The sequence below is a fragment of the Mus caroli genome, chromosome 14 (genome assembly GCF_900094665.2).
Source record: "Mus caroli chromosome 14, CAROLI_EIJ_v1.1, whole genome shotgun sequence".
NCBI lineage: Eukaryota > Metazoa > Chordata > Mammalia > Rodentia > Muridae > Mus > Mus caroli.
This window is the reverse complement of record NC_034583.1, coordinates 66662254-66669426: the sequence shown is the minus strand read 5'-3', so window position 1 is coordinate 66669426 and position 7173 is coordinate 66662254. Positions and strand designations below refer to the sequence as shown.

Here is a 7173-nt window from a genome sequence, read left to right as displayed (position 1 = left end):
AGGCACGCCTGTGAGGGATGTGTGGGGGCAGGGAAACTGAAGTGGGAAGACTCCCCCTGAATGTGGCCAACACCTTCTATCAGAAACTGGTATACAAGGAGCCCCAAGGGAAAACCCTTTGCTTGCCCCCTTTGCCTCTTGCTAGTGAGCGCTTCTGCCATTGCTTCTAAATTCCTTTGCTGGCACCAGAACCAGGCTTCATTGGCTCTCCAATGGACTGAAGGCCATTGGTTTTACAGGAGCCTTGGCATCAGATTGGGACTACTGAGGCACCCAGGCTGCTGGTCTGAGCAGCTGCCAGGTCCCCTAGCCTTTTCACAGTGCAGGCAGCCATCCTTGGACTGACTACCCAGACCATATCATGTAAGGTGGCTGAATAAATCCCCTTTGAATATAGTCATTATATTGGTTCTTTTTCTAAAGAGAACCCAACTACGCTGTTTTATGTTATGTGACACAATATAAAAGGAAACACACAGAAGAACTTTTTAACAAAACTTTCCAAGGACAATCGGCAAGGACTATTGAGAACTGGTTTTGAGAACTGGTAGGCATTGTGCTGGAGAGCAGAGAGTGCTAGATGATAAGACATCCCCAGGACACAGAAGCAAGGGCTTCCAAGAAACAAACCCAGCAGTCCACATCCGTATTCAATGCAAAGAGGAGGGGCTTTGTTGAGGAGCTAGGAACCTTGAACAAGCCGCATCTTGCTCTTTGCACCTTGCTCCGTGGGTAACAAGGACAAACTGGCAGAGTACATGTCCAGAAATGAAGGAAGTCTTGTGAATATCCGCCATTGTTCTAAATGTTTCTAAATTTAATCACGAGGAAATAATCCCATGAATCCAGAACATGACAAGACATTTGGTCTGGACCGCAACTATGCCAAAGTTAAGAAGAATTTAGAAAACGAGAGGCTCAGGTCAGATTGTAAAGTAAGTAAGTAGTTAATGAAAAAAAGAAAAAGAAAACGAGAGCTCTGGTTTAAGAAGTTTACGAGAGGTGAATTCAGATGCATTGGGTTGATTTTTAGTAGCTCCTGAGTTTCCTGTGCGCATGTGTGGATGACCTTTTGAGACAGCAAGGGGATATAAATATTATCATATTTATATGGGATATGATTGAAAATGTACTTGTATATGATAAGTGGTAATTTTTCAAGAGTTCGGTGTGAAAGGAATAGACACAGAAAGAATGCAAGAGTTGCGAAATGCTAGCGTTGATGAGTCTGGGCTCTCAGTTTTCAGTCAGCACATTTCAAATTATAAAGTTCTAACAAACAGTGAATGCAAGATGACTTCGTTGCGACTGCCGAGGTTCTGGGAGACACGGAGAAGCCCCTTTGAAGAAGAGTCTGTGGCTTCCCGGCTTCCCCTTCACAGACCGAAGGCTGTGGGGAGCTGCTCGGATCCCTGCAGTGAGAGCCTGAGAACCCCAGTCTGGTTGCTTCTGGGACCGGCTCTTCCTGGGTCTTGTTGGCTGTGGCTGGAGGCGTGGCCTTGAGGGAGCCGGTGTCGACAGTGACCAATGAGAACGTGGTGTGGGCGTGTCCGGCGAGAAGCGGGCGGAGCCGTTCCGGGCTTGGGCCGCGCCCGCCGCTCGGCGGCCTTTTCTTCCGCTCCCGCACCGAGGTGCTCCCAGGCGGCTGCACTGGCTCCGAGGAGTAGCAGGGGGAGCTCCGCCGCGGGGTGAGTTCCCGGCCGCGCTGCTGCCTTGTGGACCTGGCCGGAGAACCGCTGCGGCGGGTTTGCTCCGGGCTGAAGTGCGCTAGGGTTCGTGGGCTGGGGTTCGGTGGGTACGAGGTTCCGGAGCCCGGGCTCGCTCTGGGACCCGGGCTCGCTCCCGGGTTCGGGTGGTTCTGCGGGATCCGCGGAGGATGGCCGAGGGGGGCGTCCGGGAGGCTCAAGGGTTGTACCCTTTGCTGCGGCACTTATTCCTCCCACCGGTGTGCGCCCCTCCCATCCGTGGGCAGAGATGGTGCAGCTTCAGCACCCGCGAGCTCAGTACCCGGGATAGGGCTCTTCACCCATTGAATTGCCGGTGGAGGGCTGGGGATGTTGCTCAGTGGTTGAGCTATTTATTGTATACAGGGTCCCGGGTTCAATCATCAGCGTTGCTAAATAGGTGGATAATAAACGATTTCCATTTTCTTTAAGGCAATGGGGCGCGCGCGCGCGTACACACACACACACACACACAAATTGCTCGTGGAACAACAAGCTAGGTTGCTGCTTGCGAGTTCGCAAGAACCTGTCAAATGAATTGCTCGAGAAGTTAACGTGCTAATGCGTTTTAAAGGCTTTTTAGGTGTAATTTCAGGCAAAACACTCAATAGTCAGGATTGTTCTTACCTAAGAATAGCAAAACAATGCTAGAACGAACGCCCTTGTAGATTCTACATTCGGAGATGTGTTAGTGTGAAAGGCATAGATTTAGATCTTAGCAGTAGCACTGCCAACTTTTGTAACATGGGCTCAATTATCTCGTGAAAAAATGGTACTATTTCTAAAATGTTTTTAAAACACCATATTTCGTAAGTATGTGTTGCGTTTTTTTTTTTTTTACCTGTACACTTAAAAAAAGATTCATCCAGTCTTATTTATGTGTCTGTGAGTTTATATGCGAAGTACTCTTGGAAGTCAGAATGCATCAGATTCTCTGAAACAGGAGTTCTAAGCAGGCCTGAGCCACTTGATGTGGAGACTGGGAATCGAACCCTGGTCCTCTGGAAGGACAGGCTGAGCCATCTCTCGGCCCCTCACTGTGTGGTTTTAATAAAGAATAGGGAATAGGAAAGACTTGTGAAAAGACAGTGTAATGGGGGAAAGATTTATGAGAACATGGAGGGAAGAGTACGTGATTACTGTTTAAGACCAAAATGAAAATGATTTATTAATTATATAAGAGGAACTTGGAGAGCCCGCAGAAGTACCAGCAATACCAATTTTAAAGAATAATCATACAAAGCAGTGAGTTTCATCACACTGACTTCATAGCTTTTGTTTCTCATCCTACCCACCCGCCCCCTCCCTCCATCGACTGCCTGCCCAGTTAGAGCCCTTCTACTTTCTAGTCCATCAGCTGTTTCCTGTCTCTCCGAAGGTCTTTTCCTCCCTTCTCATGACTGTCTTCCTAGTAACGTGATCCGTACACAGACACTTACAAATACACCTTTATTTATGAACATAAAACATGGAATGTTTGTCTTTCAGAGTCTAGCTTATATTCTATTTTTTAAAAAGACTTATTTATTTATTATTATATGTAAGTACACTGTAGCTGTCTTCAGACACTCCAGAAGAGGGTGTCAGATCCCATTACAGATGGTTGTGAGCCATCATGTGGTTGCTGGGATTTGAACTCGGGACTTTTGGAAGAACAGTCGGTGCTCTTAACTGCTGAGCCATCTCAACAGCCCCCTAATTTATATTCCTTTATATAGTGACTTCCAGTTGTATACATTTTCCCACAAATGCCATGATTTCATTTTTTCTTGTGGCTGCATAAAATTCTGTTGTATATTGTCATGGTTTGTATATGCTTGGCCCAGGGAGTGGCACTGTTAGGAGGTGAGGCCCTGTTGGAGTAGGTATATCACTGTGGCTTTAAGAACCTCATCCTAGTTGCCTGGAAGTCAGTATTCTGCTAGCAGCCTTTAGATGAAGATGTAGAACTCTTAGTTCCTCCTGCACCATGCCTGCCTGGATGATGCCCTGATGATAATGGACTAAACCTTATTTCATTTGAACCTTTGAACCTGTAAGCCAGCCCCAATTAAATGTTGTCCTTAGAAGAGTTGCCTTGGTCATGGTGTCTGTTCACAGCAGTAAAACCCTAGCTAAGACATATATATGGATCACTTATTTTTATTTTTAATTTATTTTTGGTATTTCTGATATTCCCTATGGAGCTAGGTATTTTTGGGCCTCACTAGGTAGTTTTGGCTAGCTTAGAACTTGATATGTAGACCAGGCTGGCCTTGAACTCACAGAGATTGTCATGCCTCTGCCTCCCAAGTACTGGGAGGGAAAGTGAGTGCCACCATGTTAGTCGTGGAGCCCATTTTCTATATCCATTCATCCGCTGATGGACATCTAGGTGTACTCTGTGCCCCAAGGTATTGTGAATAGACCATGAATGTGCGTGTGTCTCTGTGGTGTGTTAATGTGGAATTGTTTGGGTATATACCTAAACTGGACCATATGGGAGTTCTTTTTCTTCTTTTGATTTTTGAGACAGGGTTTCTCTGTGTAATCCTGGCTGCCCTGGAGCTCGCTCTGTAGCCCAGCCATCCTTGAACTCGGAGATCTGTCTGCTCAGCTTTTTTTTTTTTTTTTTTTTTTTTAATACAGAGTTTCCCTGTGTAATCCTGGCTGCCCTGGAGCTCGCTCTGTAGCCCAGCCATCCTTGAACTCGGAGATCTGTCTGCTCAGCTTTTTTTTTTTTTTTTTTTTNTGTAATCCTGGCTGCCCTGGAGCTCGCTCTGTAGCCCAGCCATCCTTGAACTCGGAGATCTGTCTGCTCAGCTTTTTTTTTTTTTTTTTTTTTTTAAATTAAAGAACTCCCTCCATATTTAATTTGATAGTGGCTGCACAAATTTACGTTTCTACCAGCAGGGAGTGATATTTTCCTTTTAAGGACATACTCACCAGTATTTGCCATCTTTTAAAAATCAATTAATTTGTGTGTGTGTGTGTATGTGTGTGTGTATGTGTGAGTGTGTGTGTGTGTGAGAGAGTGTGTGTGACTGTGTGTGTGTGTGAGTGTGTGTGAGTGTGTGTGTGAGTGTGTGTGCCCATGTACATGAGATCACATGCGTGAGATAACCTACAGCACAGGTGCAGAGTCTGAGAACAACTTTCAGAAGTCAGGTGTCCTGTGGCTCTCTAGGACTGAACTCAGGTTGTCAGGCTTGGTGACAGGTGCTTTTCCTGAGCCATCTTGTGGCCCTCATTTGTTTTCTTGGTGACAGCCATTCTGTCTGCAGTGAAATGGAGCCTCAAAGCAGTTTTATTTTTTGATTTTGGTTTTGGTTTTTTTTTTTTTCAAGACAGGGTCTCACTAGGTAGCTCAGACTGTCTTGGAACTATGTAGACCAGGCTGGCCATTGAACTCACAGAGATCCACCTGTCTCTGCCTCCAGAGTGCTGGGATTAAAGGCATGTGGCTCCATGCCCAGCTCAAAGCATTCCTAATTTGCATTTACCTGCAGCAGCTCCTTATTATGTCCTGGTTGTTAATCACTTTTCTCATGTGTAGTTGGCAAAGATTCCTATGCCCCACCCCCTTCTGTAAGCTACCTCTTCACTGTTTTCTTTATGCAAAGAAGACTTTTAATTTCATGTAATCCTATTTATTTTACTTCCTGTAAGTTCTGTGCTTTAATGGCCTCTCTTTACAGTTGTACAAATAAGTTCAGGAGGAAATAAATGTTCATTACCATAGAAGAGATGATATAATAGAATGGGTAACAGTATATATCTTAAGTGTAGGGAGAAATTTTGAGTTTTTTTGTATAGATACTTTCATATATATATACACACACATATATATATATGTAATTTTTAAAAAAATTATTTTTATTTTTATTTATTTTTTGTGGCTTTTTTTTTTTTGAGGGTTTGGACCCTCAGCTTTCTACATGCTAGCTAAGTACTCTGTCACCAAGATACACCCCTCAGTCTTTAGTAAGCACACACATAGGCATGTGTATTTAACAGCTTTGGAAGATACTGTCTGACTGCCAAAATTTTGTGAAGAGGAAAGATCGTGGCGTCCTTCAGAGAGACACCAGCTGGAGTGCCTCATCCTGACTGAAGAGTCGCGTTGCTTCAAGTCCTTTGTGTGGAAAATGTATAGCAATGCCTGACATCAAATATTTCGTAATGACAGCTGATGCTAGATCTGTGCTTATGATGCAAGCAAAGAGAATTGGCCAGTGGGTTTCAGTCTGACTTTGAGTGTATGACCAAACGTGAGGCATGGTTGGAAATGACCTAAAGCCACCACTGGACTCTGGCTGTCTGCAAAGCTGTAATCCGTTTGCCAGTTCTCAAGTTGAGACACATCTGTCCGTCTCCATCTTGGTCTTCACTATATAGAATTGGGGTTCTCGGAAAATCACTCCTCACATGAAGGTTGGAGATACGCATGGGACGCTCCTCTCCAGGGGAGCGTAGACAGGAATGGGTTCGTTTGCTGAACACAGGTTACAGCCCACGATAACTGGAGCTCTGTCAGTTTGCCGTGGTCAACACAGCCTGGACCACACCTGCTGGCAGACCCAGCCTTCAGTGAGACCTTTTTTTGTTTGTTTGGATGCTTTCTGGTTCTTTATGTTTATTTGTTTGTTTGTTTTCTAGTTTCTCAAGACAGGGTTTCTCTGTTCTGACTATCCTGGAACTCACTTTAGACCAGGCTTGCCTTGAACTCAACGGAGATCCATTTATCTCTGCCTCCCATGCACTGGCATTAAAGTTCTGTGGCACCACTCTGGGCTTGGCTTTCTGGCTTTGTTGTTGTTGTTGTTGTTCTTTGTAATAAGGTGTAACAATCTTTTAAAAACCATAACACTTTAAAAGTTTACCATCTCTTCAAAAGTTCAAACTCTCTTTAACTGTGGGCTCCTGTACAACCAAAACCCAAACCAAATTATTTACTTTCTTATTCCTAAAGGAGGAGGGCATAGTTACAGTCAAGTGTGAGCAAAACCAAAATCCAGATCCTATAGCTCAGTGTCCGGCATCTGGGCTCCACTCACGATCCTCTGCTCCCCAACACTCTGGCAGCCCCACCTCTCCAGCTGTGCTTTCTGCAGCGCACAGCTTGTCGAGTAGACTCAGGCCCCCTCTAGTCCACATTTGCCATTGCCCTTGGCACACATTCCACACGCCTGGCATCTCCAGTATCCCAGAGTCTCCACTGAAGTGGAGGCTAGACTTTCACCAGTGGCCTCTCCTGGTTGTTACATAGTCTCAGCTTTTCTCTATGACCCCTTCAGTCTTGCCTTTCTTGTGTTTTCAAAACTAGAACCAGGTAGGTGATCCTTAGATGTTGCCGACTTCCAGCCAGCAGCCTGAGATGCACCCTTGGCCCTTCCGGACCACAGCTTGTGTGCTGACCCTAAAGAAGTAACTCCCAGAGGAGTTCACTTCAGTGAGGCTGATCTCATTC

General features: G+C 45.3%; 1 protein-coding gene across 2 annotated transcripts in view; it reads left to right on the top strand.

The window, feature by feature from the left end:
- The first annotated feature begins 1581 nt into the window (after positions 1-1581).
- Slc25a30 (solute carrier family 25 member 30) overlaps positions 1582-7173 on the top strand; it is a 29554-nt gene continuing 23962 nt past the window's right edge. Inside the window, exon 1 of one of the 2 annotated variants that reach the window (XM_021182065.2) lies at positions 1582-1688. The gene's annotated coding sequence lies outside the window, so the exon portion shown is untranslated. The remainder of the gene's footprint in view (positions 1689-7173) is intronic. The other variant, XM_021182067.2, reaches the window with a different exon arrangement.